Here is a 25,191-nt window from a genome sequence, read left to right as displayed (position 1 = left end):
TTTATGACTCTAGTATACTCTGGACTGTTATACAGTATACTAGGCAGTCTTGCACTAAAGGAGGACTATGTTATTGTTTACTTTATGACTCTAGTATACTCTGGACTGTTATACAGTATACTAGGCAGTCTTGCACTAAAGGAGGACTATGTTATTGTTTACTTTATGACTCTAGTATACTCTGGACTGTTATACAGTATACTAGGCAGTCTTGCACTAAAGGAGGACTATGTTATTGTTTACTTTATGACTCTAGTATACTCTGGACTGTTATACAGTATACTAGGCAGTCTTGCACTAAAAGAGGACTATGTTATTGTTTACTTTATGACTCTAGTATACTCTGGACTGTTATACAGTATACTAGGCAGTCTTGCACTAAAAGAGGACTATGTTATTGTTTACTTTATGACTCTAGTATACTCTGGACTGTTATACAGTATGTCAGGCAGTCTTGCACTAAAGGAGGACTATGTTATTGTTTACTTTATGACTCTAGTATACTCTGGACTGTTATACAGTATACTAGGCAGTCTTGCACTAAAAGAGGACTATGTTATTGTTTACTTTATGACTCTAGTATACTCTGGACTGTTATACAGTATACTAGGCAGTCTTGCACTAAAGGAGGACTATGTTATTGTTTACTTTATGACTCTAGTATACTCTGGACTGTTATACAGTATACTAGGCAGTCTTGCACTAAAGGAGGACTATGTTATTGTTTACTTTATGACTCTAGTATACTCTGGACTGTTATACAGTATACTAGGCAGTCTTGCACTAAAAGAGGACTATGTTATTGTTTACTTTATGACTCTAGTATACTCTGGACTGTTATACAGTATACTAGGCAGTCTTGCACTAAAAGAGGACTATGTTATTGTTTACTTTATGACTCTAGTATACTCTGGACTGTTATACAGTATACTAGGCAGTCTTGCACTAAAGGAGGACTATGTTATTGTTTACTTTATGACTCTAGTATACTCTGGACTGTTATACAGTATACTAGGCAGTCTTGCACTAAAGGAGGACTATGTTATTGTTTACCTTATGACTCTAGTATACTCTGGACTGTTATACAGTATACTAGGCAGTCTTGCACTAAAAGAGGACTATGTTATTGTTTACTTTATGACTCTAGTATACTCTGGACTGTTATACAGTATACTAGGCAGTCTTGCACTAAAGGAGGACTATGTTATTGTTTACTTTATGACTCTAGTATACTCTGGACTGTTATACAGTATACTAGGCAGTCTTGCACTAAAGGAGGACTATGTTATTGTTTACTTTATGACTCTAGTATACTCTGGACTGTTATACAGTATACTAGGCAGTCTTGCACTAAAAGAGGACTATGTTATTGTTTACTTTATGACTCTAGTATACTCTGGACTGTTATACAGTATACTAGGCAGTCTTGCACTAAAGGAGGACTATGTTATTGTTTACTTTATGACTCTAATATACTCTGGACTGTTATACAGTATACTAGGCAGTCTTGCACTAAAAGAGGACTATGTTATTGTTTACTTTATGACTCTAGTATACTCTGGACTGTTATACAGTATACTAGGCAGTCTTGCACTAAAAGAGGACTATGTTATTGTTTACTTTATGACTCTAGTATACTCTGGACTGTTATACAGTATACTAGGCAGTCTTGCACTAAAGGAGGACTATGTTATTGTTTACTTTATGACTCTAGTATACTCTGGACTGTTATACAGTATACTAGGCAGTCTTGCACTAAAGGAGGACTATGTTATTGTTTACTTTATGACTCTAGTATACTCTGGACTGTTATACAGTATACTAGGCAGTCTTGCACTAAAGGAGGACTATGTTATTGTTTACTTTATGACTCTAGTATACTCTGGACTGTTATACAGTATACTAGGCAGTCTTGCACTAAAAGAGGACTATGTTATTGTTTACTTTATGACTCTAGTATACTCTGGACTGTTATACAGTATACTAGGCAGTCTTGCACTAAAAGAGGACTATGTTATTGTTTACTTTATGACTCTAGTATACTCTGGACTGTTATACAGTATGCCAGGCAGTCTTGCACTAAAGGAGGACTATGTTATTGTTTACTTTATGACTATAGTATACTCTGGACTGTTATACAGTATACTAGGCAGTCTTGCACTAAAGGAGGACTATGTTATTGTTTACTTTATGACTCTAGTATACTCTGGACTGTTATACAGTATACTAGGCAGTCTTGCACTAAAGGAGGACTATGTTATTGTTTACTTTATGACTCTAGTATACTCTGGACTGTTATACAGTATACTAGGCAGTCTTGCACTAAAAGAGGACTATGTTATTGTTTACTTTGACTCTAGTATACTCTGGACTGTTATACAGTATAATAGGCAGTCTTGCACTAAAGGAGGACTATGTTATTGTTTACTTTATGACTCTAGTATACTCTGGACTGTTATACAGTATACTAGGCAGTCTTGCACTAAAAGAGGACTATGTTATTGTTTACTTTATGACTCTAGTATACTCTGGACTGTTATACAGTATACTAGGCAGTCTTGTACTAAAGGAGGACTATGTTATTGTTTACTTTATGACTCTAGTATACTCTGGACTGTTATACAGTATACTAGGCAGTCTTGCACTAAAAGAGGACTATGTTATTGTTTACTTTATGACTCTAGTATACTCTGGACTGTTATACAGTATGCCAGGCAGTCTACTAAAGGAGGACTATGTTATTGTTTACTTTATGACTCTAGTATACTCTGGACTGTTATACAGTATACTAGGCAGTCTTGCACTAAAAGAGGACTATGTTATTGTTTACTTTATGACTCTAGTATACTCTGGACTGTTATACAGTATACTAGGCAGTCTTGCACTAAAGGAGGACTATGTTATTGTTTACTTTATGACTCTAGTATACTCTGGACTGTTATACAGTATGTCAGGCAGTCTTGCACTAAAAGAGGACTATGTTATTGTTTACTTTATGACTCTAGTATACTCTGGACTGTTATACAGTATACTAGGCAGTCTTGCACTAAAGGAGGACTATGTTATTGTTTACTTTATGACTCTAATATACTCTGGACTGAAGTTGTGTGCCTTCATTGTTTTTGTAGTTGTTGTTTTGAGGCATGTTTCAAAAAAATAAAGAATAATGCACTTTGTGAGAGTCAAAGTATAGTATTTCCCATAGTTGTAGTGGGTATCAGGATTATCTCAGGGAGAGCATGTCCCACATTCCAAGCTGTTGTTTTGAGGTATGTTTAAAAAAAAAAAAGCACTTTATGACTTCAATAATAAATATGGCAGTGCCATGTAGGCACTTTTTTACATAACTGGAGATAAAGTTGTTCTTTTATTTTGGGAAACCTTGTTTTTGATTGATTGATTGCAACTTGTATTAGTAGATTGCACAGTACAGTACATATTCCGTACAATTGACCACTAAATGGTAACACCCCAATAAGTTTTTCAACTTGTTTAAGTCGGGGTCCACGTTAATCAATTCATGGTAAAGTTACATTGTTTAATGCAGGGGTCACCAACGCGGTGCCCGCGGGCACCAGGTAGCCCGTAAGGACCAGATGAGTAGCCCACTGGCCTTTTCTAAAAATAGCTCAAATAGCAGCACTTACCAGTGAGCTGCCTCTATTTTTTTAAATAGTATTTATTTACTAGCAAGCTGGTCTCGCTTTGCCCGACATTTTTAATTCTAAGAGAGACAAAACTCAAATAGAATTTGAAAATCCAAGAAAATATTTTAAAGACTTGGTCTTCACTTGTTTAAATAAATTCATTAATTGTTTTACTTTGCTTCTTATAACTTTCAGAAAGACAATTTTAGAGAAAAAATACAACCTTAAAAATGATTTTAGGATTTTTAAACACATATACCTTTTTACCTTTTAAATTCCTTCCTCTTCTTTCCTGACAATTTAAATCAATGTTCAAGTAAATTTATTTTTTTTACTGTAAAGAATAATAAATACATTTTGATTTAATTCTTCATTTTAGCTTCTGTTTTTTCGACAAAGAATATTTGTGAAATATTTCTTCAAACTTATTATGATTAAAATTCAAAAAAATTATTCTGGCAAATCTAGAAAATCTGTAGAATCAAATTTAAATCTTATTTCAAACTCTTTTGAATTTCTTTTAAAATTTTTGTTCTGGAAAATCTAGAAGAAATAATGATTTGTCTTTGTTAGAAATGTAGCTTGGTCCAATTTGTTATATATTCTAAAAAAGTGCAGATTGGATTTTAACCTATTTAAAACATGTCATCAAAATTCTAAAATTAATCTTAATCAGGAAAAATTACTAATGATGTTTCATAAATTATTTTTTTAATTTTTTCAAAAAGATTCGAATTAGCTAGTTTTTCTCTTCTTTTTTTCGGTTGAATTTTGAATTTTAAAGAATCGAAATTGAAGATAAACTATGTTTCAAAATTTTATTGTAATTTTATTCGTGTTTTCTCCTCTTTTAAACCGTTCTATTAAGTGTAAATATCATTAATTATTAAAAATAACATAGAGTTAAAGGTAAATTGAGCAAATTGGCTATTTCTGGCAATTTATTTAAGTGTGTATCAAACTGGTAGCCCTTCGCATTAATCACTACCCAAGAAGTAGCTCTTGGTTTCAAAAAGGTTGGTGACTCCTGCTTTAATGCATCCAGCGGGGCATCACAACAAAATTAGGCACAATAATGTGTTAATTCCACGACTGTATATATCAGTATCAGTTGATTTTGGAATCGGTAATTAAGAGTTGGACAATATCAGAATATCGGATATCGGCAAAAAAGCCATTATCGGACATCTCTAGTTATAACCAGAGGTGGGAAGTAACATTTACTCAGTTACATTTAACTAAGTAACTTTTTGGATAAACTGTACTTGTCAGAGTAGTTTTAATGTAACATACTTTTACTTTTAGCATTTGTGTGAAGAAGAGACGCTACTTTTACTCCGAACATTGAGTTTCATTACATTTATTTATATCACAACTATTTATAGTGACCAATTAAGGCTAGCAAAGACGTATTGTTATGTCAGTGAGCCTGCTTCCTGTCACATGACTCTATTTGACCAATCACACGTAAGCAGTAGTGACGTTTGGAACCATTTCACCAATCAAACAAGCACAAAGTACAGCTATAGGAAGCTGAAATAAGTCAGTATATTTCAAGTATGTGATAAAATAGACCTACTTACTTAGGCTGACCATAATGTGAAATCCCAAAAAGAGGACACATATTTGCGAGGTGAACATTTGCCAATAATACTCCAACTTGCTTTATAAATAATATATATATATTTAAATAAAGCATTTTTTCTCCTCTGTTGACAGCAGTGTTGGCGCTCGGAATTTTCAAAATGGGGTCCCACAGTACATTTTTGGGGTCCCAATTTTTTGTAAGCGTTTTGAAAACAAATGATAAAAGTATGCATTATCACGTTATATCTCACATTCTATATTGTGTTTTGGAAAAAAGGTTGTCATAAACGTTACTTCATTCATTTAAAAAAATAATACAAAAGAAAACAAATGTGTATGCATATGTAAATGTGTTCAGTTATAAACATTCATTCACTTTCTTCTTTCCTTCATGGATCTAAACTTTACTGCTAGTTTTTTCTATGTTTGTATTTAATAAGTTGCAGGTGTATTTATTTCAGTGTAAAAGTGTAAAAAGTGTTTTGCTTGGGTCATGAAATGATGATAATGGTGTGCCAGGGTATACATACTTTTATATTTAACGCTTAAATCTCTGGGGCCGTACTTATCAAGCTTCTTAGAATTACTCCTAAGAAGTCTGCTAAGAGTTGACTTAAGAGTAAATAAATTCTTCGCTGAAAGCTGCACTTAAAAGTTAGTTATCAAGCGTCTTACTCACACTTTCAGCGAAGTGTAGGACTGAATCTTAAGTGTCACACTCAGAGCTGAATGACGACATTACTATGTGCCGTAAACGCAATTTTAGGTGACGTCATTTCTGTGTCCATAGAAGTGACCAATCACGGAAGAGAATCCGTTGTCTAAGAATAAAGAAATATCTTGGAAATATTTAAGTGGACAATGGGAGTGTATATTTTGACAATAAACTACAAAATAATACAAAACAAACTAGTCCCCGCCGGCACTCACGCTACCGCTCCCTCTCTTCTCTCGCCCACACACTCACTGACGTCACTCACCTCACGGCCACACACATACGCTACTGTCATAACATTTTCTTTCCAATTCATTAATTAGGCAACTCATTTGAAACTGGTGTGGGTGGCTCTATATATACTAGCCCACTGCAGCCACATGCGGAAATCAACATGGAATCGAAAAGTATTAAATCTGTGACAAAAATAATACCCGCTCTGTCTAAACGATACCGTTTGATCAGCTGCTCGTCATCAAACAAATCCAGGACATCGTTCCGCTCCCCGAATGTTCGCGCACGTCTCTCTCGCCTCAGTGCCATCACCTGCTGGCAACTCCTAACCACTTAAGACACCTCTGAAGGTCTCTTAAATATCGTGGAGAGTAGGAGTGATTCTTAGACTTAAGAACGTTGATAAAAAGCTTTTATTCTTAAGTTTGAGAGTAGGACTAAATTTCGCAAATTCTCAGGACTTAAGTGTAAAATGGCACTCTAAGAAGCTTGATAAGTACGGCCCCAGGTATCTAAAGACCCACAATCATCTGTTTTAGTCATGGATAAATGTTTGATCTAGTGGACCATTTGAAGTATCTGGGTGTGGTCTTTGAATCAAACCTAACTTTTAAGTATCATGTTTAAATAACTTACTAGTATTATCAAATTCAATGTATCACATTTTAATCATATAAGACCTTTTTTCACTTTGGAATCAAAAGTGTGTATGAATGCCATGATGTCAATAAACCAGTGCAGTGTTTTTCAACCTTTTTTGAGCCAAGGCATATTTTTTGGCGTTGAAAAAATGCAGAGGCACACCACCAGCAGAAATCATTAAAAAACTAAACTCAGTTGACAGTAAAAAGTCGTTGTGGCAATTGTTGGACATGACTTTAAAGCAGGAGTCACCAACCTTTTTGAAAGCAAGAGCTACTTCTTGGGTACTGATTAATGCGAAGGGCTACCAGTTTGATACACACTTAAATAAATTGCCAGAAATAGCCAATTTGCTCAATTTACCTTTAACTCTATGTTATTATTAATAATTAATGATATTTACACTTAATTGAACGGTTTAAAAGAGGAGAAAACACAAAAAAAATTACAATAAAATTTTGAAACATAGTTTAACTTCAATTTCGACTCTTTAAAATTCAAAATTCAACCGAAAAAAAGAAGAGAAAAACTAGCTAATTCGAATCTTTTTGAAAAAATTAAAAAAATAATTTATGAAACATCATTAGTAATTTTTCCTGATTAAGATTAATTTTAGAATTTTGATGACATGTTTTAAATAGGTTAAAATCCAATCTGCACTTTGTTAGAATATATAACAAATTGGACCAAGCTACATTTCTAACAAAGACAAATCATTATTTCTTCTAGATTTTCCAGAACAAAAATTTTAAAAGAAATTCAAAAGAGTTTGAAATAAGATTTAAATTTGATTCTACAGATTTTCTAGATTTGCCAGAATAATGTTTTTGAATTTTAATCATAATAAGTTTGAAGAAATATTTCACAAATATTCTTTGTCGAAAAAACAGAAGCTAAAATGAAGAATTAAATTAAAATGTATTTATTATTCTTTACAGTAAAAAAAATAAATTTACTTGAACATTGATTTAAATTGTCAGGAAAGAAGAGGAAGGAATTTAAAAGGTAAAAAGGTATATGTGTTTAAAAATCCTAAAATCATTTTTAAGGTTGTATTTTTTCTCTAAAATTGTCTTTCTGAAAGTTATAAGAAGCAAAGTAAAAAAATTAATGAATTTATTTAAAACAAGTTAAGACCAAGTCTTTTAAATATTTTCTTGGATTTTCAAATTCTATTTGAGTTTTGTCTCTCTTAGAATTAAAAATGTCGGGCAAAGCGAGACCAGCTTGCTAGTAAATAAATACAATTTAAAAAATAGAGGCAGCTCACTGGTAAGTGCTGATATTTGAGCTATTTTTAGAACAGGCCAGCGGGCTACTCATCTGGTCCTTACGGGCTACCTGGTGCCCGCGGGCACCGCGTTGGTGACCCCTGCTTTAAAGCATAACCCAGCATGCATCACTATAGCTCTTGTCTCAAAGTAGGTGTACTGTCACCACCTGTCACATCACACCCTGACTTATTTGGACTTTTTTGCTGTTTTCCTGTGTGTAGTGCTTTACTTCTTGTCTTGCGCACGATAAATGCTTTAAAATGTAATATCGGAAATGATCGGTATCGGTTTCAAAAAGTAAAGTGTATGACTTTTTAAAAGGCCGCTGTGTACACGGACGTAGGGAGAAGTACAGAGCGCCAATAAACCTCAAAAGCACTTCCTTTGCGTGCCGGCCCAGTCACATAATATCTACGGCTTTTCACACACACAAGTGATTGCAAGACATACTTGGTCAACAGCCATACAGGTCACACTGAGGGTGACCGTATAAAAAACTTTAACACTGTTACAAATATGCGCCACACTGTGAACCCACACCAAACGAGAATGACAAACACATTTTGGGAGAACATCCGCACCGTAACACAACATAAACACAACAGAACAAATACCCAGAACCCCTTGCAGCACTAACTCTTCCGGGACGCTACAATATACACCCCCCCCCCTAACCCCGCCCACCTCAACCTCCTCATGCTCTCTCAAGGAGAGCATGTCCCAAATTCCAAGCTGCTGTTTTGAGGCATGTTAAAAAAAATAATGCACTTTGTGACTTCAATAATAAACATGGCAGTGCCATGTTGGCACTTTTTTTACATAACTTGAGTTGATTTATTTTGGAAAACCTTGTTGCATTGTTTAATGCATCCAGCGGGGCGTCACAACAACATTAGGCATATTTTCCCGAGGGAACTCTCCCGAAGGAATCAATAAAGTACTATCTATCTATTTAATAATGTGTTCATTCCACGACTGTATATATCGGTATCGCTTGATATTGGAATCGGTAATTAAGAGTTACTGGGTACAAACACATGACGAACACTTTTACGACCAACCGGAAACATAGCAACCAGGCTAGCAACGCACCTCCTTTACGGCAGCTGTCGCAACGTTCTTAAAACAACCGCAGCACATACATATATATACAACACATCTCCCTTTTTTAACTTTCGTTTTTCTTTCCTTGTAAACAAAACAAAATCACACTGTATATGTGTTGTCTGTCTAATTATAAATAATGCAGACGAGGCGTGTTGGCTGAGTTCTTGACGTTTACTTTCACAGCGTGCTCATTCTTAGCTGCCGGGTAACGATATGCAACAACACGTTTCGGGGCTACCGCGCATGCTCGTCACTCCCGTTGCATGCTGGGTAGTGTAGTTGTTATATTCCCTAGCTCAGGGGTCGGCAACCCAAAATGTTGAAAGAGCCATATTGGAGCAAAAATACAAAAACAAATCTGTCTGGAGCCGCAACAAATTAGAAGCCATATTACATACATATAGTGTGTCATGAGATATAAATTGAATTAAGATGACTTAAAGGAAACTAAATGAGCTCAAATATAGCTACAAATGAGGCATAATGATGCAATATGTACATATAGCTAGCCTAAATAGCATGTTAGCATCGATTAGCTTGCAGTCATGCAGTGACCAAATATGTCTGATTAGCACTCCACACAAGTCAATAACATCAACAAAACTCACCTTTGTGAATTCACGCACAACGTTAAAAGTTTGGTGGACATAATGAGACAGAAAAAAAGTGGCATAAAACACGTCCTAGAAAGTCGGAGAAAGTTATAAATGGAAACAAACTAAGGTGAGTTCAAGGACTGCCAAAATTAGTAGGACAAAACGGCGCTTGCCAAATACTCGAATCAGTGAAGCATGTTTAATACAAACAGTGTGCTTTATAACAATTAGGGAGGTTTGTGTCATGTTTTTCCTCCTACAGAAACCATATTAAAACAAAAAAAAAATTATTTTTTTTCCCCTCATCTTTTTCCATTTTTCATAAATTTTTGAAAAAGCTTCAGAGAGCCACTAGGGCGGCGCTAAAGAGCCACATGCGGCTCTAGAGCCGCGGGTTGCCGACCCCTGCCCTAGCTCATAACATCTTTCCCCATATAAGGAAATAATGTTAACTCAAAGTGTATTTCTTTTTTTAGCTTTAACTTTTCATTTTTTTAGCATTGTATCCACATTTGCAGACAACTTTTTCTCTTCATAGAATTTTCTGTCAATAAAGAAATAAAGTGCAAAAATGTCAAAGCATCATAACAAACAGTTATGTCAAATAGCAGCAGAATTGCACTTTTTGGAGAGCTGTATTATTTTCAGTTTTGTGCCCAAGGGACTGATTTTATTTAACACTATATTATTATTTATACACCTATTGTGATCACAGAGACAGGTTGTTTTTGTGTTACTGTATAACAGGGGTCACCAACGCGGTGCCCGCGGGCACCAGGTAGCCCGTAAGGACCAGATGAGTAGCCCGCTGGCCTGTTCTAAAAATAGCTCAAATAGCAGCACTTACCAGTGAGCTGCCTCTATTTTTTAAATTGTATTTATTTACTAGCAAGCTGGTCTCGCTTTGCTCGACATTTTTAATTCTAAGAGAGACAAAACTCAAATAGAATTTGAAAATCCAAGAAACTATTTTAAAGACTTGGTCTTAACTTGTTTAAATAAATTCTTTTTTTTTTTTTACTTTGCTTCTTATAACTTTCAGAAAAACAATTTTAGAGAAAAAATACAACCTTAAAAATGATTTTAGGATTTTTAAACACATATACATTTTTACCTTTTAAATTCCTTCCTCTTCTTTCCTGACAATTTAAATCAATGTTCAAGTAAATTTATTTGTTTTATTGTAAAGAATAATAAATACATTTTAATTTAGTTCTTCATTTTAGCTTCTGTTTTTTCGACGAAGAATATTTGTGAAATATTTCTTCAAATTTATTATGATTAATATTCAAAAAAATTATTTTGGAAAATCTAGAAAATCTGTAAAATCAAATTTAAATCTTATTTCAAAGTCTTTTGAATTTCTTTTAAAATTTTTGTTCTGGAAAATCTAGAAGAAATAATGATTTGTCTTTGTTAGAAATATAGCTTGGTCCAATTTGTTATATATTCTAACAAAGTGCAGATTGGATTTTAACCTATTTAAAACATGTCATCAAAATTCTAAAATTAATCTTAATCAGGTAAAATTACTAATGCTGTTCTATAAATTATTTTTGTAATTTTTTCAAAAAGATTCGAATTTGCTAGTTTTTCTCTTCTTTTTTTCGGTTGAATTTTGAATTTTAAAGAGTCGAAATTGAAGATAAACTATGTTTCAAAAGTCAATTGTCATTTTTTTCGTGTTTTCTCCTCTTTTAAACCGTTCAATTAAGTGTAAATATCATTAATTATTAATAATAACATAGAGTTAAAGGTAAATTGAGCAAATTGGCTATTTCTGGCAATTTATTTAAGTGTGTATCAAACTGGTAGCCCTTCGCATTAATCACTACCCAAGAAGTAGCTCTTGGTTTCAAAAAGGTTGGTGACCCCTGCTGTATATATTTGTTTTTCTGAAAAAAATCCCACTTAATATACTTTGGGTAACAACAGTCAATATTTATTTATTTTATTTTATTTTTTTAGGGGGGTAACAGTCAATATTTATTTATTTATTAGATTAAATTGTTTTCTTATATAATAAAAGTGAGCTTTTGTTAAACCAAATATTGTGTTTTTTTCCATATACAACAACCTATCTGGACTCGATAAGAGAATCGATAAGGAATCGGTTCGATAAGAGGATTCGATAATAGGCTCGAACTCGATAATTTCTTATCAAACATCATCCCTATGTGTCAGTGTTGCATCTCTGCAGGGATTAGAGCAGTCCATCTTCCTCCACCGGCCTCTGCTCTACTGTCACTTTGCTCTCGGGGTGGGCGAGCCTCGTTATCACCTGGTGAGTTTTATTCAGGCCAGGAGTCCGTTTCACGCATCCATTCATTCTCTGTCGAGCACGCTGCGTTAAATTGATTTGGACTTCAATTCATTCACTTTTCAAAGGCCTTGATGGAGCAAAGCTGCCGTCACATCTAATCTGGCGGGAAGAATGCACATTCATTAGCAAACTAATTACCTCTCGGCATGGTTTTGATAGAAATGTAATGGATTCTTCATAAGAAATGAAGATTCTTAGAATTACAAACGGCGTGTTCATTGGTGCAGGCTTCAGACTGGGAGAAACTCCAAAAGATGCTGGTTGATTCTCTGGAGCACTTCAACGAGCTGCACGCCGTGATGGACCTGGTTCTGGTTCTGAAGCGATCCAGCACGTGTAAGACAAACACTCCTATAAAGATACAGTGGTGGTCAAAAGTGTACGTACACTTGTAAAGAACATCATGTCATGGCTGTCTTGACTTTACAATCATTTCTTATTTTGTTGTGATGTAGTGATTGGAGCACATACTTGTTGCTCACAAAAACATTCATGAAGTTTGCTTCTTTTATGAATTTATTATGGGTCTACTGAAAATGTGAGGGTCAAAAGTATACATACAGCAATGTTAATATTTGCTTCCTTGGCAAGTTTACCTGCAAAAAGGCGCTTTTGGTAGCCATCCACAAGCTTCTGCTTGACCACTAAATTGCTGCAGTTCAGCTAAATGTGTTGCTTTTCTCACATGGACTTGTTTCTTCAGCATTGTCCACACGTTTTGTCATGATCCGTGCTTCAAATCATGTTTTTGTTATATTCTGTTAGTTTTAGACTCCATTAGTTCCTGTTTTTGTGCACCCTTGTTTGTTTTAGTTACCATGGCGACTTATGGTTTTCACCTGCCTCTGGTGTTCGGGACGCGCACCTGTTTCCAATCTAGAGACATAATTTAAGCCTGCCTTTGCCAGTCAGTCGTCCTGGCGTCATTAGTTGTTTGCCTCGTGCCTGGACTACGTAAGTCTTAGTCATTTCATGCCACAGTTTCGTGTTTGTTCTATGCCATAGTTAATGCTAGTTGTTTCATGCCATAGTTAATGCTAGTTGTTTCATGCCATAGTTAATGCTAGTTGTTTCATGCCATAGTTAATGCTAGTTGTTTCATGCCACAGTTTCGTGTTTGTTCTATGCCATAGTTAATGCTAGTTGTTTCATGCCATAGTTAATGCTAGTTGTTTCATGCCATAGTTAATGCTAGTTGTTTCATGCCACAGTTTCGTGTTTGTTCTATGCAAGGTTAATGCTAGTTGTTTCATGCCATAGTTAATGCTAGTTGTTTCATGCCATAGTTAATGCTAGTTGTTTCATGCCATAGTTAATGCTAGTTGTTTCATGCCAGTTAATGCTAGTTGTTTCATGCCACAGTTTCGTGTTTGTTCTATGCCATAGTTAATGCTAGTTGTTTCATGCCATAGTTAATGCTAGTTGTTTCATGCCATAGTTAATGCTAGTTGTTTCATGCCATAGTTAATGCTAGTTGTTTCATGCCACAGTTTCGTGTTTGTTCTATGCCATAGTTAATGCTAGTTGTTTCATGCCATAGTTAATGCTAGTTGTTTCATGCCATAGTTAATGCTAGTTGTTTCATGCCATAGTTAATGCTAGTTGTTTCATGCCATAGTTAATGCTAGTTGTTTCATGCCACAGTTTCGTGTTTGTTCTATGCCATAGTTAATGCTAGTTGTTTCATGCCATAGTTAATGCTAGTTGTTTCATGCTATAGTTAATGCTAGTTGTTTCATGCCACAGTTTTGTGTTTGTTCTATGCCATAGTTAATGCTAGTTGTTTCATGCCATAGTTAATGCTAGTTGTTTCATGCTATAGTTAATGCTAGTTGTTTCATGCCACAGTTTCGTGTTTGTTCTATGCCATAGTTAATGCTAGTTGTTTCATGCTATAGTTAATGCTAGTTGTTTCATGCCACAGTTTCGTGTTTGTTCTATGCCATAGTTAATGCTAGTTGTTTCATGCCATAGTTAATGCTAGTTGTTTCATGCCATAGTTAATGCTAGTTGTTTCATGCCATAGTTAATGCTAGTTGTTTCATGCCACAGTTTCGTGTTTGTTCTATGCCATAGTTAATGCTAGTTGTTTCATGCCACAGTTTTGTGTTTGTTTCATGCCACACTTTCATGAGGTTCATGTTTATAGTTTCATGGGGACGGCGTGGCGAAGTTGGTAGAGTGGCTGTGCCAGCAATCGGAAGGTTGCTGGTTACTGGGGTTCAATCCCCACCTTCTACCATCCTAGTCACGTCCGTTGTGTCCTTGGGCAAGACACTTCACCCTTGCTCCTGATGGCTGCTGGTTAGCGCCTTGCATGGCAGCTCCCGCCATCAGTGTGTGAATGTGTGTGTGAATGTGGAAATAGTGTCAAAGCGCTTTGAGTACCTTGAAGGTAGAAAAGCGCTATACAAGTATAACCCATTTATCATTATTATTTATCATGTCCTAAGTTTTTTGCCTTAGCTTCCGCGTGCGATAGGCACGCTTGCCTTCGGGTTGTTTTCTGTTCTGTACCTCGTTGAGTGTTTCTTAAAATTAAATCATGTTCCTACCTGCAAGTCCTGTCCGGAGTCGTCTTCCTGGGAGAACGACCCTGCAGTAAGCGAAAACCACGTCGTGACACGTTTAAGTCAGGACTTTGGGAAGGCCATTCTAAAACCTTCATTCTAGCCTGATTTAGCCATTCCTTTACCACTTTTGAGGTGTGTTTGGGGGTCATTGTCCTGTTGGAACACCCAACTGCGCCCAAAAAAAACCCTCCAATGTAGGAGATCAACTGTCAATGTAGGAGATCAACAATCAATGTAGGAGATCAACTGTCAATGTAAGAGATCAACTGTCAATGTAGGAGATCAACTGTCAATGTAGGAGATCAACAGTTGATCTCCTACATTGACAGTTGATCTCCTACATTGACAGTTGATCTCCTACAACTAAACTGCTTCTATGACAGAGCTCCTAATTCCTAACACTAAATGTCGCACAATTGGTGCTTGGCCTCCCAAAAGGGCAAATTTTTTATTGTAATCATTTGAATGTCTTAAAAGGAGAAACTGACTTTTAGATAAGAAATATTGTACACAAACAATAAAATAGATATTTGATGTTCAAACTCATAAACTTTAGGTTTTTTTTGCAAATAATAATTAACTTAGAATTTCATGGCTGCAACACGTGCCAAAGTAGTTGGGAAAGGGCATGTTCACCACTGTGTTACATGGCCTTTCCTTTTAACAACACTCAGTAAAGGTTTGGGAACTGAGGAGACACATTTTTGAAGCTTCTCAGGTGGAATTCTTTCCCATTCTTGCTTGATGTACAGCTTAAGTTGTTCAACAGTCCGGGGGTCTCCCTTGTGCTATTTTAGGCTTCATAATGCCAAACACATTTTCAATGGGAGACAGGTCTGGACTACAGGCAGGCCAGTCTAGTACCCGCACTCTTTTACTATGAAGCCACGTTGATGTAACACGTGGCTTGGCATTGTCTTGCTGAAATAAGCAGGGGCGTCCATGGTAACGTTGCTTGGATGGCAACATATGTTGCTCCAAAAGCTGTATGTACCTTTCAGCATTAATGGTGCCTTCACAGATGTGTAAGTTACCCATGTCTTGGCCACTAATACACCCCCATACCAACACACATGCTGCCTTTTACACTTTGCGCCTATAACAATCCGGATGGTTCTTTTCCTCTTTGGTCCGGAGGACACGACGTCCACAGTTTCCAAAAACAATTTGAAATGTGGACTCGTCAGACCACAGAACACTTTTCCACTTTGTATCAGTCCATCTTAGATGAGCTCAGGCCCAGCGAAGCCGACGGCGTTTCTGGGTGTTGTTGATAAACGGTTTTCGCCTTGCATAGGAGAGTTTTAACTTGCACTTACAGATGTAGCGACCAACTGTAGTTACTGACAGTGGGTTTCTGAAGTGTTCCTGAGCCCATGTGGTGATATCCTTTACACACTGATGTCCCTTGTTGATGCAGTACAGCCTGAGGGATGGAAGGTCACGGGCTTAGCTGCTTACGTGCAGTGATTTCTCCAGATTCTCTGAACCCTTTGATGATATTACGGAGTGTAGATGGTGAAATCCCTAAATTCCTTGCAATAGCTACTTGAGAAAGGTTTTTCTTAAACTGTTCAACAATTTGCTCAGGCATTTGTTGACAAAGTGGTGACCCTCGCCCCATCCTTGTTTGTGAATGACTGAGCTTTTCATGGAATCTACTTTTATACCCAATCATGGCACCCACCTGTTCCCAATTTGCCTGTTCACCTGTGGGATGTTCCAAATAAGTGTTTGATGAGCATTCCTCAACTTTATCAGTATTTATTGCCACCTTTCCCAACTTCTTTGTCACGTGTTGCTGGCATCAAATTCTAAAGTTAATGATTTGAAAAAAAAAAAATGTTTATCAGTTTGAACATCAAATATGTTGTCTTTGTAGCATATTCAACTGAATATGGGTTGAAAATGATTTGCAAATCATTGTATTCCATTTATATTTACATCTAACACAATTTCCCAACGCATATGGAAACGGGGTTTGTACTACAAACAATACAATAGATGTACTACAAACAATACAATACATATACTACGAACAATACAATAGATGTACTACAAACAACACAAATACAATACATGTACTACAAACAATACAATAGATGTACTACAAACAACACAAATACAATAGATGTACTACAAACAACACAAATACAATAGATGTACTACGAACAACACAAACAATACAAGACATGTACTACGAACAATACAATAGATGTACTACGAACAACACAAACAATACAATACATGTACTACGAACAATACAATGGATGTACTATGAACAACACAAACAATACAATACATGTACTACGAACAATACAATGGATGTACTATGAACAACACAAACAATACAAGACATGTACTATGAACAATACAATAGATGTACTACGAACAACACAAACAATACAATACATGTACTACGAACAATACAATAGATGTACTACGAACAACACAAACAATACAATACATGTACTACGAACAACTACAGTAGTTTTATAAAGAAATGTAATAATAATGAACAGTATTTACCTTGGAGAGTGTTCTTCTATTGTATCTCCTTCTAGCTGCTACTCCGTCAAACACACCATCAGCAGCTTCTCCATATTTTCATGGATAAATGTCTGCAAGTTAGATATGATGGTAATGGCGTTAGCTTGAAGCATGCTGTAACAATTAGCTCAAAGGACTCTGGAGGACACAGTGTCTCACTGTTAGTGGGTCCTGGTCCTGGTCCTTGTCCTGACTGTGGTAAATACATTTCTGCAAAGTAAAAAGTATTCATTACAAAATGAATATTTTCATGTTTAAAAAACATTTTCTAAATAGGGTTTAGGAAGATTCATTTGACTCTTGGGAAGGCGGGACTGGACTGAGCCAATCAGTGGCCACGATACTGATTGGTTGGGTCTCCTCCAGTGGCCAATACTGATGGACTTCATTTGTTCTACTTGAAATGCTGAACTTGGCCCAAAAGTGGTTGTCAAACTTCTCTCCTCAGAAAGCACTCGTCTGTCCAAGTGCTCAGCTGTGCTTGCCAAACTTCCACGTGCCACCACAATGACATCAAGCAGCGTAGTAGGCCTGAACACTCATTACAAACAAGGCAGACAAGTATATTTCATATTGTTGACCACTGTAACATCACACACTTTGAAGAGTAACACTGTGTTGGAACATTTAATGAAGTGATTCTTTGGGGTACCAGTTTGAGAACTACTGACCTGGGGCCGTACTTATCAAGCTTCTTAGAATCACTCCTAAGAAGTCTGCTAAGAGTTGACTTAAGAGTAAATCAATTCTTCGCTGAAAGCTGCACTTAAAAGTTAGTTATCAAGCGTCTTACTCACACTTTCAGCGAAGTGTAGGACTGAATCTTAAGTGTCACACTCAGAGCTGAATTACGACATTACTATGTGGCGTAAACGGAATTTTAGGTGACGTCATTTCTGTGTCCATAGAAATGACCAATCACGGAAGGGAATCCGTTGTCTAAGAATAAAGAAATATCTTGGAAATATTTAAGTGGACAATGGGAGTGTATATTTTGACAATAAACTACAAAATAATACAAAACAAACTAGTCCCCGCCGGCACTCACGCTACCGCTCCCTCTCTTCTCTCGCCCACACACTCACTGACGTCACTCACCTCACGGCCACACACATACGCTACTGTCATAACATTTTCTTTCCAATTCATTAATTAGGCAACTAATTTGAAACTGGTGTGGGTGGCTCTATATATACTAGCCCACTGCAGACACATGCAGAAATCAACAAGGAATCGAAAAGTATTAAATCTGTGACAAAAATAATATCCGCTCTGTCTAAACGATACCGTTTGATCTGCTGCTCGTCATCAAAAAAAACAAAACATTGTTCCGTTCCCTGAACGTTCGCGCACGTCTCTCTCGCCTCAGTGCCACCCCCTGCTGGCAACTCCTAACTACTTAAGACACCTCTGAAGGTCTCTTAAATATCGTGGAGAGTAGGAGTGATTCTTAGACTTAAGAACGTTGATAAAAAGCTTTTATTCTTAAGTTTGAGAGTAGGACTAAATTTCGCAAATTCTCAGGACTTAAGTGTAAAATGGCACTCTAAGAAGCTTGATAAGTACGGCCCCTGGACTGTGCCAAGTGAAGAACCAGTCCGTGTGTGTGTGTGTGTGTAGGTACAAGGATGTGCTGCAGCGTTGCCAAGAACTGGACAGCTGGACTCAGGACTTGTCGCTGCCAGCTGTGGTGTGGCTGAGTGGACTCTTCAACCCGCAGTCCTTCCTCACAGGTGACCTTCATCCTCTCAGGAATGCTCCAGTGTGTGACATCTTCTGCTGTGCAGCTGTGATGCAGAGCCTGGCCCGCAAGAACCAGTGGCCCCTGGACCGGGTCCGCCTGACTGTGGACGTGACCAAGAAGTTCAAGGAGGAGTTCAGCCAGCCTGCTCGGGAGGGAGCTCATGTTTTACATGGAAGGTCCTCACCCACTCTCTAGCTCTTGGCCACCTTTGGCCGTCTCACCGGTCCGGTCTTTGTCGCAGGAGCCAGGTGGGACACTCAAGACCGGGGTGATGGCGGAGGCCGGTCTCAAGGAGCTGACGCCGGCTGTCCGTCCGAGCGGTGCCCGACGACCGGCAGGAGACCAGGAACATGTACGAGTGTCCTCTCTACAAGACCAAGGTCAGAGGGCCCACGTATATTTGGACTCTGAGCCTGAAGACACGCCAAGTGGATCCTGGCTGGAGCGGCTCTGCTCCTCAGCGTGTGAGCTCCCTTCTGAAGAAGTCAACCGTCATGTTAGAAGGTAAACAACAATACTTAATCTAATAACACTTTGAAGTGTAAATAGAAGTCACAACTTCCTGTATCTTCTCACATCGTTCTTCTGTTGACAAGTAGGACTGCAACTTACCTTTATTTTGATAGTCAACGATCATCTTAACAACTAAACAGAAAAAGCGTACACATACTTAATGGCTCTCATTTTTCCATAGACTTCTAAATGCAGCTGAAGTCATTTTAGGCATGTGCTTACTGACAACAAAGATGACTCATTCGTTCATAAATATTGATTTATACTGTAACTGTGCTGCTCATTCATCTGTTACACAAATTTAAATGACTATTAAAATGTTGTCCATTTAAAAGAAAGAAAGGTAAAGTGCTAAAAAATAAACAATTAACCTTGTTTATGTATTAAAACAGTTAAAGGCCTACTGAAAGCCACTACTAGCGACCACGCAGTCTGATAGTTTATATATCAATGATGACATCTTAACATTGCAACACATGCCAATACGGCCGGGTTAACTTATAAAGTGACATTTCACCTCATAATTCCACAGTATTCTGGACATCTGTGTTGGTGAATCTTTTGCAATTTGTTCAATGAACAATGGAGACTGCAAAGAAGAAAGCTGTAGGTGGGATCGGTGTATTAGCGGCTGGCTGCAGCAACACAACCAGGAGGACTTTGACTTGGATAGCAGACGCGCTACCGTGAGTACAGCTTTGGCTTCCAAACATTTGATCGCTTGCCCGTACGTGTGTGTCGCTATGTGCATGTCACGTACGTAACTTTGGGGAAATATATGTTTCTTGCCGACTCTGATGGCGGCCGGGGTGTCGTCGAAAGCTACAACGCCGTCCGCCGCCGCGCCGCTGTCCTCACCTGTCTGGGTGGACTTCCTCCGTCTCCGGGCCGCCGACCGCACCGATCATCGTGGTGAAGTCCTTCGTCGCGCCGTCGATCGCTGGAACGCAGGTGAGCACGGGTGTTGATGAGCAGATGAGGGCTGGCGTAGGTGGAGAGCTAATGTTTTTAGCATAGCTCTGTCGAGGTCCTGTAGCTAAGTTAGCTTCAATGGCGTCGTTAGCAACAGCATTGCTAGGCTTCGCCAGGCGGCACAGCATTAACCGTGTAGTTACATGTCCAGAGTTTGGTAGTATTCTGTCTATCCTTCCAGTCAGGGGTTTATTTCTTTTGTTTTTATCTGCATTTAAGCACGATGCTATCACGTTAGCTCCGTAGCTAAAGTGCTTCGCCGATGTATTGTCGTGGAGATAAAAGTCACTGTGAATGTCCATCTCGCGTTCTCGACTCTCATTTTCAAGAGGATATAGTATCCGAGGTGGTTTAAAATACAAATCCGTGATCCACAATAGAAAAAGGAGAAAGTGTGGAATCCAATGAGCCAGCTTGTACCTAAGTTACGGTCAGAGCGAAAAAAGATACGTCCTGCACTGCACTCTAGTCCTTCACTCTCATTTTCCTCATCCACAAATCTTTCATCCTGGCTCAAATTAATGGGGTAATCGTCGCTTTCTCGGTCTGAATCTCTCTCGCTGCTGGTGTAAACAATGGGGAAATGTGAGGAGCCCTTCAACCTGTGATGTCACGCTACTTCAGGTACAGGCAAGGCTTTTTTATCAGCGACCAAAAGTTGCGAACTTTATCGTCGATGTTCTCTACTAAATCCTTTCAGCAAAAATATGGCAATATCGCGAAATGATCAAGTATGACACATAGAATGGAGCTGCTATCCCCGTTTAAATAAAAAAAAAATCATTTCAGTAGGCCTTTAAAATAGCAGCAATGAAAACAAACAGAACACAAAATCTAACTTCCTCAAAAAGGAAAACATTTTGTGATGTTTCAAAATCTGCATACTGATATATTGATTATTGATTAACTCTTGGCAGTTTTAGCACTCTAATAGACTCAATGTGTAGAATTATATCTTTGATTCTTTCTTAAAATGTTGCCGCCACATTGTGTGTGTGTGTGTGTGTGTGTGTGTGTGTGTGTGTGTGTGTGTGTGTGTGTGTGTGTGTGTGTGTGTGTGTGTGTGTGTGTGTGTGTGTGTGTGTGTGTGTGTGTGTGTGTGTGTGTGTGTGTGTGTGTGTGTGTGCAGCAGTGAAAGTATGAACATGATAGAACAGGCCTGGGCAATTATTTTGACTCGTGGGGCCAAATTTAGAGAAAAAATGTGTCTGGCAGCCGGTATATCTATTTTTAGGAACACTAATATAAAACCTCACAATAATGTCTTATTGAATGCTAAAAACGTTAAAAAAAAACGGAATGGAATTTTACATTTTCTACTGAATGAGACACCCAGAATGTACATGAAAATAAAGAAAGTGGGATTTACAATATTAACTAGGGATGTCCGATAATGGCTTTTTGCCGATATCCGATATTGTCCAACTCTTTAATTACCGATACCGATATCAACCGATACCGATACCAACCGATATATGCAGTCGTGGAATTAACACATTATTATGCCTAATTTGGACAACCAGGTATAAGGTACTTTTTTTTTAAATTAGTAAAATAAGATAAATAAATTAAAAACATTTTCTTGAATAAAAAAGAAAGTACAACAATATAAAAACAGTTACATAGAAACTAGTAATGAATGAAAATTAGTAGGGATGTCCGATAATGGCTTTTTGCCGATATCCGATATGCCGATATTGTCCAACTCTTTAATTACCGATATCAACCGATACTGATATCAACCGATACTGATATCAACCGATGTATACAGTCGTGGAATTAACACATTATTATGCCTAATTTGGACAACCAGGTATGGTGAAGATAAGGTACTTTTTAAAAAAATGAATAAAATAAAATAAGATAAATAAATTAAAAACATTTTCTTGAATAAAAAAGAAAGTAAAATAATATAAAAACAGTTACATAGAAACTGGTAATTAATGAAAATTTGTAAAATTAACTGTTAAAGGTTAGTACTATTAGTGGACCAGCAGCACGTACAATCATGTGTGCTTACGGACTGTATCCCTTGCAGACTGTATTGATATATATTGATATATAATGTAGGAACCAGAATATTAATAACAGAAAGAAACAACCCTTTTGTGTGAATGAGGGAGGGAGGTTTTTTGGGTTGGTGCACTAATTGTAAGTGTATCTTGTGTTTTTTATGTGGATTTAATAAAATAAAAAAAAAAAAAAAAACAAAAAAACAAACAAAAAAAAACGACACTGATAATAAAAAAAACGATACCGATAATTTCCGATATTACATTTTAACGCATTTATCGGCCGATAATATCGGCAGACCAATATTATCGGACATCTCTAAAAATGAGTCAAATTAACTGTTAAAGGTTAGTATTATTAGTGGACCAGCAGCACGCACAATCATGTGTGCTTACGGACTGTATCCCTTGCAGACTGTATTGATATATATTGATATATAATGTAGGAACCAGAATATTAATAACAGAAAGAAACAACCCTTTTGTGTGAATAAGTGTAAATGGGGGAGGGAGGTTTTTTGGGTTGGTGCACTAATTGTAAGTGTATCTTGTGTTTTTTATGTTGATTTAATTAAAAAAAAAACAAAAAAAAAAACAATACCGATAATAAAAAAAACGATACCGATAATTTCCGATATTACATTTTAACGCATATATCGGCCGATAATATCGGCAGGCCGATATTATCGGACATCTCTAATATTAACTATGAAGGATAAAACACTGAATATTGACAACATATGAACGTCACACCCCCTCTCCATCCACATTGTTTACAATCAAGTGAAACGCAACAAAAAATGCAACAAACAGTGAAATAAGAAGGTGGCGGGTAAATAAACCCACCTACGATCTGATATATGTGATATATCAATAAGCTTTAGAACTTTGCTGTAAAAAATCTCCTTCCGCGTCTGTCCCTGACACCCACATTTCAGGCTGTGGAAACACTCTGTGGAAACACTCCCCACCCACACTGCTTGGTGCCTCCTCTGAGCTGCTGTGACTTACATGACCATAGTAACTCATTACATGACCATAGTAACTCATTACATTACCAGAGTAACTAATTAGATGACCATAGTAACTCATTAGATGACCATAGTAACTCATTAGATGACCATAGTAACTCATTACATTACCATAGTAACTAATTAGATGACCATAGTAACTCATTAGATGACCATAGTAACTCATTACATTACCATAGTAACTCATTAGATGACCATAGTAACTCATTAGATGACCATAGTAACTAATTACATTACCATAGTAACTCATTAGATGACCATAGTAACTCATTACATTACCATAGTAACTCATTAGATGACCATAGTAACTCATTAGATGACCATAGTAACTAATTACATTACCATAGTAACTCATTAGATGACCATAGTAACTCATTACATTACCATAGTAACTCATTAGATGACCATAGTAACTCATTACATTACCATAGTAACTAATTACATGACCATAGTAACTAGTATATCATGCAAAAGCGCAGATTCCAAGCATGTAAAGACTTGGTATAGTTGAAGACTTAAGCTCATTAGAGAACATCATAATGGCAGCTACACTTTACATCTTAAAGGTCTACAAAAATTTTTTGGGAATGTCCGGTGGTCCAGATTGAAAAGCTTAACGGGCCGCATGTGGCCCCCAGGCCTTCATTTGCCCAGGTCTGTGATAGAGAACAGAAAAGCATAGACATGTACAGTATATATTCAGCATTGTAGGGAGAAAGACTCGGTAGAAGTTAAACGTTTGCCATCATATTGTAGATTTGCTTCCTAACTTCCTTTGTGTCGTCTCCTCCCTCCTTGATCCTCCGACCAAACGCGGTCTGACTTCATCATGTGGGAAGTTGTGTTGTGGTGAAAGTCAGCTCAAAATGAGGTGGCTCTTAAAAACAACTGTTGTGTAGTAAGGAGGGCTTCCTTTGCGTCCAACCACTCCGTCTCTCAAAATGAACCTTTTGGAGGCGGACAAAAGTTGTCTTGAAAAGTGTTCTTTAGAGCAGAATCTATGCAAGATGTCCACCAAACAACCATCACTACATCTTGTGTGTTTGGAAAATAGAAACGAAAATCATGATACGACCCCTAAATTCTAAATTGTACAACCTTTGACTGTGCGCAATGTCACCAACATTGGGACCACGCCCCTCGGGGATACATTGTGGGCATCTACAGCCATGCACTTCCACCTATTTTGTGCAGTAAGAGCCTCCTGAGTTGTCCATCGCTTTACAAAATGTTCATTTAAACTCCGGTGCTGGGTTGTTGGTTTTTTGTATCGGTCTTTTTATTGAAAAATGAAAATGGCAAAGATTCCCACAGAAAATCACAGTTTGAGCTAAAATGTCAAAGTGTCAAATCTACACGCTACGCCAAGAAAAACAAGGTGTGTGACTTGTGACAGTGAGTAGTGACGTTTACAGTAGGTACATACCTATTTAAATAGGCAGGTACAGTAAGTCTACAATAGGTAAATACCTATTTAAATAGGTGTTTACAGTAGGTAAATACCTATTTACATAGGTGTTTACAGTAGGTAAATACCTATGTAAATAGGTATTTACCTACTGTAGACTTACTGTACCTACCTATTTAAATAGGTAGGTACAGTAAGTTTACAATAGGTAAATACCTATTTAAATAGGTAGGTACAGTAAGTCTACAGTAGGTAAATACCTA

General features: G+C 37.1%; 1 pseudogene; it reads left to right on the top strand.

Annotated features, from left to right (window-relative positions):
- The window catches only part of LOC133631439 (dynein axonemal heavy chain 11-like), a 184,463-nt pseudogene extending 164,563 nt beyond the window's left edge, over positions 1 to 19,900 (top strand).
- The last annotated feature ends 5,291 nt before the right edge of the window (positions 19,901 to 25,191 follow it).

The sequence above is a fragment of the Entelurus aequoreus genome, linkage group LG16 (genome assembly GCF_033978785.1).
Source record: "Entelurus aequoreus isolate RoL-2023_Sb linkage group LG16, RoL_Eaeq_v1.1, whole genome shotgun sequence".
NCBI classification, from domain to species: Eukaryota; Metazoa; Chordata; class Actinopteri; order Syngnathiformes; family Syngnathidae; genus Entelurus; species Entelurus aequoreus.
The sequence above is the reverse complement of the archived record's forward strand: the minus strand, read 5'-3'. Positions and strand labels throughout refer to the sequence as shown.